At 31.6% G+C, this 13,439-nt stretch overlaps 1 protein-coding gene across 6 annotated transcripts in view; it reads right to left on the reverse strand.

Annotated features, from left to right (window-relative positions):
* The window catches only part of LOC110021800 (type I inositol polyphosphate 5-phosphatase 10-like), a 19,005-nt gene extending 18,113 nt beyond the window's left edge, over nucleotides 1-892 (reverse strand). For 2 of the 6 annotated variants that reach the window (XM_020720444.1, XM_020720446.1), the window contains exon 1: nucleotides 838-892. The gene's annotated coding sequence lies outside the window, so the exon portion shown is untranslated. The remainder of the gene's footprint in view (nucleotides 1-837) is intronic. The other 4 variants (XM_020720445.1, XM_020720443.1, XM_020720448.1 and 1 more) reach the window with 3 other exon arrangements.
* Nucleotides 893-13,439: the final 12,547 nt, after the last annotated feature.

Genomic DNA, 13,439 nt, shown 5'->3' on the forward strand with positions numbered 1-13,439 from the left:
TTAAAATAACAATCAGTATTAAATTTTTTTAACTTCTATACTTAATTGTTTGTGAAAAAAAATTCACAATTTTATAATTTTCCTTATTAGATTATTTATTGTAATTAATGTTCATTAATAAGACAGTCCAAATGCTATTACATTTGAAATGTGGTTATTCATATCTAATTGTATGTTTGTTACCTATGACATTAATATTGAAATATTACAAAAATAGTAAAGTTGATGTTTTTGGTCCAAAATATTAAGAAGCCACACAATCAAGAGATTACTACAATCAAATTTTATAGTTAATGTAGGTGCTTGGGACTGGTTTCTTCTAAGAAATCATGCCTGATGGAACAAATAGACGACAACCTTTCCAACGGTCAAAAGAATAGCAATGGTCGAAGCACTGACAGAATTTTAGAGAGATAGGACCTAACAATCTTCCTCTCCTCTTAAGAATTTGAGAACTCCAAGCAACCTTTTTTCTTCATTTATTTTTACATTATTCAATTCCTATTTCTTTAATAATCAAACACCTAAACTTCAATTTTTACATACATGCCACTTTACCTATGCAGGAAAAGGTGTATTTCACTTTTTTAAAGTTATAATGGTTTAATTTTTAGTGTGATATGAAATATTTGGGTGATATAAATGTAAAAAGTAAAGTTTTTCTGTTAGATATTTACATATATACAAATTGGGTAGTACATATGTAAATGTGCAAATTTTAGTTGCAACATGTCTCTTCAAAGTAAAGAACAAAAGGAATTCGTGCCTGGAAAGCACAGAAAGATTAATCTAACTTTTTTTATGCAACTTAAACGAGTAGATTATGGTCAAATATACCATGGGAGTCAGGTGAGTCATCATTTGTTTTGGTTGATGAATTTTTCTCCCTCCCCTCCGCCCTTCCTGCCAACTGCGAACAAGGGAATGCACAAGTAAATTGACACAAAAAAAAAAGGTATTACTGCATCGTTAATCTCTTCCTCTCAGAGCAAATACAAAACAAACCCTAATTGATAAGAGGAAGTGGAATTTTTTGGGGACAGAACAGGCACCAAAAAGTAAATGGATGTAATTCAAAATATCAAAAAGCCATCAAATCTGAAGAAGCCCCCCGACATACATTACGTAATCAGAAGAAAAATTTTCAAAGCAACAGTAACAATACGGAACTCAGAGAAGTTTCGGTAATCCTGGAACATCATAGACGACTTCAATTGTCCCTCTTTGATAAACAGAAGACAAAAAGAAAGAGACAAACCAGGAAAAAAAAGCATTTTTTTTCATTTTTTATTTTTTAAAGGCAGGAATTAAAGAATACCTTCGGCCCCAATGGCTTCAAATGGCCTCTCGAGGGAGAGCCCATAGATGCTCGCAATATCTGGCAAACAGACAAATGACAGTGGGCGGCGGGCGGAAGGTCATGGAATTGGACAGAGCAGACTTCTAAACCAATAAAATTGAGATTGGGGAGAGGAGGGAGCCATGAACTAAAAATAGGAACGATCATTGGCTCTTCTATTTTGTCAGTTCTCCAAAGTTTATCATCACAAAAATGTATTTTGATGGATTTTATTTTAATTTTTTTTAAATAAAATAAAAAAAATGATCGTGGTGATTCATAGTAGAGACCGGACACCGTATGTATAAAATAATTTCTCCTTTCTTTGAGATTTTAATTGTATTATTAGAATTAAGGTGGAGAGGTTTTCTTATTTGCCTAGTAAATTAGTGAATTTTAATAATTGCATTTTTTAAGCTAGCTTAATTCAGTTGTATAATTAAATATTCAGCTGAATAATACTATTACATGTCTTCTTGGTAGAGCATGGTGTAAAGTTTTAAACGATTTCTCCCCTGATCAACATCTCATAAATATTCATTTGGGTAAATCAAATTACTTGCATTGTGGATTCATGCATAAAAAAAACTTTAGAGTTTGTCTTAATTTTTATTTTTTTATTTGGAAGACTCATGTTAATGGTAGTTCTATCTTTGCTTTATGTAATAAGCGTAAGAATGTTAAAATTATTTTGAAAATTTGTAATTGAAATTCTTATAATACTTTTTCTGCTCATATTTCTTCTCTTTATCTTAAACTTAATGAGATACTGAATGAATTAGATTATCAACCTCTTTCGATTGACTTGATTAGGCAAGCCTTTTCTATTCATAATAACATTTCTAATTCTAATATTTGTAATTATTAGTGGGCTAAGCAAAGAGTTAAATGTTTTTGGATTTCTAATGGGGAATATAATATTAAGTTTCTTTATAAAAAAGCTAATATTAGACATATAATTCTCATATTATTAACGATATTTAAGTTAATAATGATTATGTTTCTAGACAAGATGATATTATTAGTGAAGTTATAGCTTTTTATTCTTGTCTTTTAAATGAGGATATAGTTTATGATGATATTATTATGGATTCTTTATTTTTTATTCTCATTATGTTTCTAATGAAGATTACTTTTTTATTCAATCTTTTTCTAATGAGGATATTAAGAAAGCTTATTTTTCTAGGCTCTAATATGGCTTCTGAGCCTGATGGTCTTTCTTTGAAAATTTTTAAAAATTGTTGGCATATTGTTGGTCATAATTGATTATGGTTATTAACCATTTCTTTCATACTTCTATGCTTCCTCATAGAGTGAAGCATATTGTTATTATGAGTATTCCCAAAAAAATTTGAAGCTAAAATTTTTCTTGATTATAGACCGTTATCTTTATGTAATACTTTTTATAAAGTTATTACTATCCTTATTACTGATAGAGTTAAAACTGTTCTTCCAAATTGACTCATGTTTAAGTTGCCTTTATTAAAGGAAGGGATATTGCTGAAAATATCATCCTTGCAAATAAATTACTTTATGGTTTTAATTCAAAATATTTTGTTAAAAGATTTTGTTTTAAGATAAATATTTGTAAGGATTTTGATAAAGTTGATAGAACTTTTCCTTATAATCATATAAGAAAGCTTTCTTTCTCTCAAATTTTTATTCATTGGATTATTTACTGTACTAAGGATGCTAATTTTAATGTTATTATTAATACAAAGCTTAAATGTCACTTCTCTTCTTAATTTGGTTTGAGATAACACTGCCCCATTTCTCCTTTCCTTATTGTTATTGTTATTAATGCTTTATTTGTTTTATCTTGATTCTTATTCTTCTAATTAGATTTTTCACCCAATCTAAGTTGATAATATTCTTTAATTTGGGAAAGCTTATTTATACTCTACTACATTTATTAAAGATATATTGAATAAGTTTAGTAGTGCCACTAATCTATTTGTTAGTAATTCTAAATTTTTTATTGTTATTTCTAAGTATGTTAATAATATTACGCAAAAATGAATTTGTGTTATTTGTGGGCTTACTCTTAGATCTTTTGCCTTGTAATTACTTGGGTGTCATTATTAAACCTACTAAGTCGGATATGGCTAACTGTCCTATTCTTATTGGTAAACTTAATAAGTGATTAGCTGGTTGGAAGCAAAAGGTTTTATCTATTGATGGTAAATTTCAGCTTGTTAAGTTTACTACTTAGATTTATTAGTATTTTTTATTTCATTTTTCTGTTATTCTTAAAAGCGTTAGAAAGAAAATTACTTATAGGATATCAAAATTTTTGTTACATAATGATAATCATAGTAGACATCATACCATTTTATGGAGTAAGATTAGTTTACCTAAGATTTATGGTGGGTTGGGTATGGGTTGGGTATTTCTTCATTGGATAATATTAATTTTATGTGTAAAGCTAAAATTATTTGAAAGTTATATAATGTTATATCTGATCAGTCTAAATGGTTTTTAAATTACTATATTCCTTTTAATTTGAATCTAGTAATTTTTCCACTTTGTTTTGGAAGGATATTCTTAAGGTGACTTATAAAATGAGACATAGTTTAAAATTTCAAGTTACTCATATAGTACTCTTTCTTTCTTTTATTTTTTGTGGTTTCATGGTACTTCTCTCAAAGAGCATTTTGGTGATATTATTTTTTTAATGGTTTAATCTTCCCCATAACGTTCTATTATAGATGTTATTATTGATGGTAATAAGAATTTGGATACATTTTATTATATTCCTATCTCTTGTTTAAATATTTTTAACCTATATTCCTATTATAATTGGAGATATTTGTCTTTTAGATAATGCCAACATTTATTTTCATAAGTCTATTCATTCTTCTCTCTATAATCATTTGACGTGTGTTGATTGTTATAAGTCAAATTGGTTTAAAGTCCATTTTATCAAATATGCTATTCACTCAAGAAAAATTATTCATAATGATTTAAAGACTTGTGACATTTTTACTCTTAGAGGCATGAATATTAATAATATTTGTGTTTTATGTGGTTGTGATTTAGAGAATACATTATGATTGCATTTATTTTTAATTTGTGCTTGTCTTCATATGATTTTGGTTTATTAGCTATATAGATCTTCATATGATTTTGGTTTATTAGCTATATAGATCTTCATATGATTTTGGTTTATTAGCTATATAGATCTTCATATGATTTTGGTTTATTAGCTATATGGATAGGTAAATGTTGACCTCACTTTTGGTTGAGGTCTAGTTTCCTCTTTAGTAGCCTAGGGTCTAGCCATAGGAATTTCCTGTTGACTATTCCTAGAGGACTAGAAAAGGAACCCTCGCTATTAGAAATTCTAAACTCTTCTTTGCACAACTTGAAGTTCTACATATTGGTCCTAACCTCTAGCACTTAGTAGGTGGGGTCAATATAGGGGAGCTCAGTGTGACTCCCCATAGGATTGCTTGGCCTTAGGATTGGTCTTGAGCTGGTGCATACACTATCGCTCACTTGCACATCACATCCCACTCACAAACCTAAACCCAAACTTGTTAACTTTGATCCCTTGATCTTTTGGGAGACTCATGTTGATGGTCCCCTAGACCCACTAGCCCTAGGATAGGATTTAGGTAGGACCAGTATATGGAAGACCCAAATGAGGATTCCATTAGTCCATGGCTCAAATAGGGTAGTTGGCACCTCACTTTCACCAAAATAACTAACCTAACCTTTTTGCCACCCCCCTCCCCCAAATCAACCCAATTTGCCAACAACACCCCCAAACCCTAAGTTTGATCAAAATTCACAATTTCACCCAAAACACCCAAATTTGTTCAAAAATCATCTCAAACCATTTGAAACCTCCCAAAATACCCAAAACACCTAATACCCTTCGTGGCCCAAACTTTTCCAAAACCTTCAAAATCATTTCAAATATCTCCAAAACCAATTTGGACTCTTCAATTGAACTCAATTTGACACATTTTGACCAAAAGTCTCAAATTGCCTTTAAATACCCAATTAACCCAATTCACCCCAAATGTCCATCAATTTAATCCCAATCTTCTCCAATTTCAATTATAAACTCAAATTCATCATGACCAAACTAAATTTAAACCAAAACCAAGTCCAATTGACTCACATCGTGAACCTCATTTCAATCCAAACCAAAATCCCTAATTTTGACCATAGGGCCTAATCTCACCCAATTGAACCCTATAGCCCACTCACTTGTTCCAATTTGAATCTCAAACCCTTTATAACATTCCTACACACCAAATTGAACCTTCAATTGGCCTTGTTCAAACTTCAACCTCACTCAATTTCAACCCAAATCCAAAATTCCCAAATGTGCCCCAATTTAGCCATGTGCCCAAATTCCACCAAATTGAACACCCTAACCCCAAAATTGACACCAAATTAATGTTGAGAACTCTTCATAACATCCATCTAGACCATTTTGAGCTCTTGACTTGGACTTGGACTAAATCTAGCGTAACCTAAACCCAAGTATAGCCCAACATCCCCAAATTGACCAAATAGCCAAAATCCTTCAAATTGAACCTCCAAATCAATTCAAAATCACTCCAAAAAAATTCTAAACTCTTTATGACAATCATATACACCATGTTGCTCAATCAATTGAGTCCAATATCATGGCTAGCCCAACATAGACTTAACTTCAAGCCAATTTGACCTAAATTGAACCCATGCACCAAAATTGACTTAGTCATGCCAAATTGATCAAACCAAAGCTTCTACAGCCAACTTCTAGACCCTAATGACCAGTCTAGACTCACCTAGCCCACCCTAGATGAGCTATAGATCAGTGGTCCCTTGATTTAGGGGATTTCACCCCATTTTGTGCCTAAACCAAAATATCCTTGCCATCATCACTAACCATTAGTGGTTAACCATCATAAACTATCTCCTGGCTCCCCTAACTTCTCTAGCTAGCACCCTTGGCCCTGCTGGCCAAAAAACACCAAAACTGAGAGCCACCCAATGGACAACCATGGTGGCCTCTCCTTCCCCCTCTATTTAAACCCCCCTTCCATGGCTAAAGAAAGGAGAGAACAAAATTTCTTGGGGAAACTTAGTCAAATTGCTTCCAAAGCTCCTCCAAGGCTCTTTAAGCTCATTAAAACCATCTCCTGGCCATTTCCTCCACCACCTAAGCCCAATTTTTGAGCTCAAAATCAAGTCAAATTTCAGCCATTCTCCAAACTGCCCCAAAACTCCAAATTACTGTCCTTGAGCTTCCCCAGAGCAAGAGAGGAAGATTACCACTAAAATTTCCCTTTGTTGAGCTCTCCAAACCACTCCTAGACCAAGGCCGCACCCCATTTCATTGAACTTCCACTTGGAGCTTACAGAGAAAGCCAACACATCCAGGAGGTTCATTGGACTCCATTGAAGCTTCCACAAGCATCTGATTGAGACCTCCTATCTCAGACAAAGGTATAGGTCATTAACCCTAATCTTGAGCTCGGTTTTCACCAAATGTGAAGTGAAGTTAGCATTGTAACCGTATGGTTGTGTTCGTCTTGAGTAGATGAATGTGTAGAAACAAACCTCATGTGATTTGGTTGAGTATTGAGCAAGATCTTAGGTCTAGAAGTTTAACAGCTCATGGATTTGGTTCATCGGGGACGATGATGGAGGACCGTTCGATCACGCGTGTATCAGATGGACGAATGAGATCAAGTCAGACGAGGAGACAACCCGTGAATAGCAGGACATGTGGCTTCTGAGTCAGATGGCTGTGTTGAATTAGAGTGCAATGTGTGGCGCTTCGGAGGGGACGAGGATGACACGGCGGGTGACTGGGATAAATAGAAAATTAGTTTTTTATGATTTAAATAAATCTCAGATTTTTAAAAAATCAAAAATTTTCATAGAAAAATCACAAAAATAAATTAAAAATATCCTCTTGCTCAGTGAACAGAAGAAAATAATGTGAACCAAAAATAAAAATTATTTGATAACTCTTTGATTTTTAATTAATTAAATACTCTCTATGGTATTTTAATTCATTATAATCAAGCATTGCTCACCATGACTTGAAATTTTTAGGGTTCATTCCTTATGACAGGGACTATGTTCTCTGATTTTTCCAAGGTCAGAGGACATCTTTGTACTTCTAACCCTAATTTTCAAGTTAGGATGACTATTTTGGCTTATTTTAATTTTATTAATTAAAATACCACTTTGAAAATTATGGGAATGATTTTAGTAGGTCTCTTACTGCTAGAGAAGCTTAGAAAAAAATGTCATGATGGATTGAATAATTTTGTGAATTTCTATAATTAATTAAATGTATATAACTTGTATTAATTAATTTAATATTATTATTAATAAAAAATCAACAAAATCAGTTTCATATTGTGTGTACAAATCATATTAACCAACTGTAAAAAATTGAAAATTATTTGATTAAGTTTAAGCACTAAAATTGATTTTTCAAGAAATATTTTATTTTTGCACAAAAATAATTATATTAAATTAAATACACCTAGGAAAATTATCAAAAATACTTTTCTGAGTTCCTTGTGATCAGGAATACTTAGAAAAAATAAAATTTATTTTTAATAAAATACTTTATTTTTTAGTTTTATTTCGAATTAAAAAAAACAATTAAAAAATTTTGAAAATACAAAAAAAATTTAAAATTTTTCTAATGGTTTTCTAATCACTTGGGACTCATTAAAATATTTTTTTCTAATTTTTTTAAGTTAAAAATAAATTCATAAAGGCTTAAAAATGTATTTCCCTTATTTTCCATTAAAATAATTATAATAAATAAATTAAAAATCATAAAAATATAAAATTTATTTCTCTGAGTTTTTTATACTCAGAGAGACTTAATAAAACATAAAAAATAATTTTTGTAATTAAAAAATATTTTTCATTTAATTAAAGCACTAAAAATCATTAAATAATTATAAAATAATAATTAAAATTTAATTCAAGAAAATCATGAAATTTTGCTTAAGTATTTTCCCTGATCTAAGAGAACCTCTAATATTTTTCTCATAAACCAAAAACTTCATTTTTATCATTTAAATAAATAAAATTTTAAAAATCATATTTTCTACAGTTAAAAAATAATAATTATTTAAATTAAAATTTGAAAGTCACTATTTTCTCCTCTGAAGTTTTAATTACTCTATGGATAGGGTACACAAAATTAGCTAAAGTCACTTGAATTATGTTTCATAAGTTATGAGGTGAAGAGCCCCGAGGGTAAAGTGGTCATTTAAGTTTTTGGTTCCTTAATCAAAATTTAGGATTAATCAAAGGGAAATGGGTAATTTTGATCCTAATAAATATGTTTGGTGATTGAAACACAATGGGTAGGAGGTAGAAACTAACTTGCCACCTTTCCATGAAAAGAATAAAATTATAAATTTTCTAAATTATCAGACTTGGAAGAATCAAAATCAAATGGTTTCTAAGTGATGTGCTTAAACTAGGGAGATGATGTTTCATTTATGATTAAATCCGCAATTAATGATGATCTAACTTCTTTTAATCAGAATCCACATCACCTAATTTAAAATTTTAACCTTTATTAATCTTTCTCCCATTAAATTCATTAAGGGGCTTGGTAGTGATCTGGGCTTGATATTTAATTTATTTGATGGGATTTAGAGGATAATATGACTAATGATTAGCACTTCAAGCCCAGCTTTATTGGTGGGTACAAAGGTCCTTAATGACTGAAACTTGCCTTAGGGACATTCACCTGCATAAATTTTAGGTGAAATATCAATTGATTAATTGGGTATCCTGCCCTCAGAACGATTAAAATGTCAAAGTTCACCGAGTAATGGGGTAATTTTAATTCGACATGGGATGATTAGTAGAGCAATATGATAAGTTCAAAATGAACTCAAATGTTTCAAGGGATCTTAAAAGCAGCTCAAGATCACTCATCGAACACTTTATACTCCTGGATATTTTGAAGGACAAATTGAACTTTTTATATCTTATTCTAAAATCATCCATTAAGATCTTTCGGGACTCAATAAGTCATACTCGGGGTTTGTCAGATACACCTTCATCTACTCTTGCAATTTAAATTTCTTGCAAAATTATATACATCTAGCAAAAGCTAATCTTTCAGCTGGAATGCTGAGAAGATGACAGGTACACTTTTACAGTGTTATTTAATTTCTGTCATTTTACTTTCTGCAAATATCATAACTGCTTGGGTGCGTACTTTACTTCACTTGCAAAATCAAAATGAATTTTTTAAAAATTAATCACTATTTTCAAACTTTTCAAAAATCTAAAACAAATTGTTTCAATGGTAATAATAAATCCTTTGAAATTTCACTAAACTTAAAACTTCCTTTTGAATTTATAGGAGTCCCTTAGAGGAGATAACCTACGGTTGCTAACGAGATCTAAATGAGTTTCACAACTAGTTTAAGCTAAGTAAATTCAAAAGAAAATAGTGATACTGGAACGAGGGAACCGTGAGATCCTTACCGGTGTCGCTCTAACCAACTTTAACCCCCCTATAATATTTAAATAACAATAACCTTAGGAAACATTTGATTTGACATCATAACTTGACACATTAGAAAACTTGACCTCTAAACCTTATACTTCTCTCAGTCTCTACAATTTGACACTTCTAAAACTTAAACTCGCCACGACGAGGAGCTTGGAGCTAACATTGTGTGCAACAAGATCATCTTCAACAACAAAGCATGTCTACACCAGTTAAACCATTCCTTAAAATTAAACAACAAGTCATAAGACTTCGAGGTTGTCCGTCTAGTGCGACATAAGTCCTCGACTTTTATTTAAGCCTTTGTATAGCCTTGGTATACAAATTAAGCCATAATATATTTTAGGATTTCGAGGTTGTCGTTCAGTACAACCTTGTCGTTCAGTACACCCTAAATCCTCACATCTTCCAGGCTATTTGTGTGATCGTCTCACATGAAATGTGAACACTCACATGGATATAAGTCCTAATTAATAGAATTGACTTGATGAAACACTTAATATTTCTCCTCTAAATTAAAGCCAAACCATAGGGTGGATTGGGAAGTCACTGAGGTTCTCATCGGGATTTGTGACATCTCCTAGTTCTTCTTCCTTTGGATTCCAAAAATAAAATGTTCCAAATTTGAGCATTGTCATTTCACATTTCTTTGTCTGACTGATCTCATTGAAAAGTTATATTCCATTGAACTTTTTGAAGATAATATCCACTGATTCTTATCAGAGAGTTTTCTTAGGTAACTTCGTTTATCTAAGATATAATTAATTATAAGGGTTTGCCTTTATAGGAAACTTTTTTGAAGTCAGCTTAATATAAACCCTATTTAATTTTTCATATTAAATAAGTGAACTTGTCGGCTCGTAATAAAATGGTTTCGCAGACCAAACGAATGTCATATATTTCTTAGTTTATTTGATTGTGTCTATCTTTCAAGATGAACATATAGCTTAAGGTGTGACACTAATTCATTTAAACTATAAAAATTATGGGGTCGGTTTGATTTCATATTTTCTAAAAAATATATTAAATGTCCATTTGAAACAGACGACGAGATTCCGATTCCGGCGACTGACAGCTTCCACAGGACCCCCTAAAAATAGTGCCGACGGTAATATAAATTATGTGATGCATATTTCATATATATTCTTTCTGATGAGATTGCAAAGGAGTTTCATTATTATTTTTTTTCAGTTGCAGTTTTTCAATGAGAAAATGACGGTGGTGTTCCGGCAGGCTATCAATTTCTACAAACCAACGAACGATCACTATTAAATCCTAAATTGATGACAAACCGACAAAAGTCATTGATTTATCGATAGACATGAGCCAATGGTTATGCTACTGTCGAAAACTATACCAACTGACATTGCTTCTCGGAATGCCTTCGAAAACATAAGCATATTAAAATTTCATTAAAAATTTACTTTCTGACCATAATAAAAATGGCGGCCATATTCCAGTAGATAATTATCACTTTTAAAACGTACGCCAATGCAAATATTTTTTTATAGTTTTAGGTTGCCAAAATTCTGCAAAAATCTTGTCATGTTAAATCATTTGTTATGCCAATAATGATTTTTGAGGAGACTTCTTTGGACATATCACCCATGCAGTGCATCTAATGATATGATATTGTTATGATTTGAGTGTTTTATCTTATCCTATCTTTATTGTGGTTTAAGATAGCACCTTGGATTTATATTAACCTAAATTACAAGGTACCATTAGTGTAATTAAAGGTGATGCACCCAAAATGCTATGAAGCATCGACAACCACCTATATATATATGTGTCACTCAAGTACAATATAGACTGTAAAGCCACAAATAGATCTTATAGAGAATTAGTTAACTTTCAAGATTCAAGAAAAAACTCTAGTCTACTAATTTTAATTATAGTTTTAATTTCTTGAATTTTTACATATTTTTAAAGCTGCAACTCTTAATTTTTGCAGCAATCAAAAACCTAAGTGACGTAGTTTAGACTTGTTAGGTTTTCTATAAGGTGAATTTCTCCCATAAATTAGACCTTAGAATTTTTGGATTAACTAGGTGATATATATGTGGGTAACAATTAGGAACAACACTCCTATTTCCCTCTTGGGGCATCTAAGAAAGTTTGGAAATCAAACATGTTTAGCCTCCTAAATCATGTTATTACCCTAAAATATCATATTTCTCTATACGATTGCACTAAACTAGCAGCAATATTCCTATTCTACCAACTCAGTATGAATTAACATAATTTTTTCCACTTGCCTCTTACCACACAAATAGATCCTAATACATTTTTACATAACAATTGGCCAAATTGAAAGTCAATGAAGAACAAAAATTTAACTTATGAACACTATTCAATTTCAAATTAATCACGACATACACATTAAACACAAAATTCTTACACTATCAATTCAAAGGAGAAAAAATGGTTTCTAGACACTGCATATGTTTTGTAACAATAAACCCAACATTTTGTTTAACAAAATATAGCAATACAACAGTTAGAAAGATAGAACTGATTGAGTACACTATTTTGATCGATATTTCTTCGTTATCAACATAAGTAGACCACTTACACTGAATTACAACACCACGTGACTCTTCTCCCACAGCCTCACTAATCTCTCAAGCTACTTGGCACACTTAGGGTACCAAAGCTGATTGTCCAAGACCATAAGTTAAGAGGAAAATTTATGAACTATGCAAGCCTACCCTCCCTTCATTCCCCAAACCATTCCTTTTTATCATTCATGACTTTAATCGATGTGACAGAAAAAATCCCACCCATACAAGCACATGCGTGCCTCAGAGGTGGCACCCAGTTCTCTAGATTTGGGCACGTAGGGCACTTAGGCATCAGATCCTATATATAGTGGGGTGCCTAAGCACCCAGTGGCGACATAATTCTGGGTCAGCGGGCTGTACAAGTGGCGCATGGGCGCCAGCCTCTCCAGACCTGGCGCTTGGACACCTAAAAGTGGCACTTGGGTACCTGGCTCTGTGCGTAGGCCTTTTACTCCCCAAGTTGCTGATTTACTCCACAATTTACTCCCTTGCTCCCCAAATTTCAAATTAATTGTATCGTGCGTAAACAACCACAAATACCAAAGAGTAGCGTAGAAATGAAACAAAATATACAAAATCATATTGAAATAACATGCATATTTGATACACATCAAATTCCTTCAAACCTAAATAATACTTGCCCTTAAGTAATTTCAAAATCTAAGGTTAGAATTTAATAAACTTTAGGGTATATTGAGATCAAGAATTTTATTGCATTATTTAATAAGCTGGCAAACAATTAGATCCAAGTGCTTAGGTCCCTCATTTTAGTAGAATTATAATAACAACACCCTAATATCCTGATATAATTCACATGAATATTATATTTACACAATTCATCTCATTTTACTTAAGTATGGTAAGAATTTTATGAAGTTAATACTTCACGCAAGAACATTGGTTAGCTACAAACATAAATAATATTACTTATGTTATTGTCATGTTGAATAAAAAATTTTAAGGTTAACTTAATAAAGCTTTAAATCCTTTGGTGAATAGAATGATTTATCAATATCAATTTTAATAT

This window comes from Phalaenopsis equestris, unplaced genomic scaffold (genome assembly GCF_001263595.1).
Source record: "Phalaenopsis equestris unplaced genomic scaffold, ASM126359v1 Scaffold000147, whole genome shotgun sequence".
NCBI classification, from domain to species: domain Eukaryota; kingdom Viridiplantae; phylum Streptophyta; class Magnoliopsida; order Asparagales; family Orchidaceae; genus Phalaenopsis; species Phalaenopsis equestris.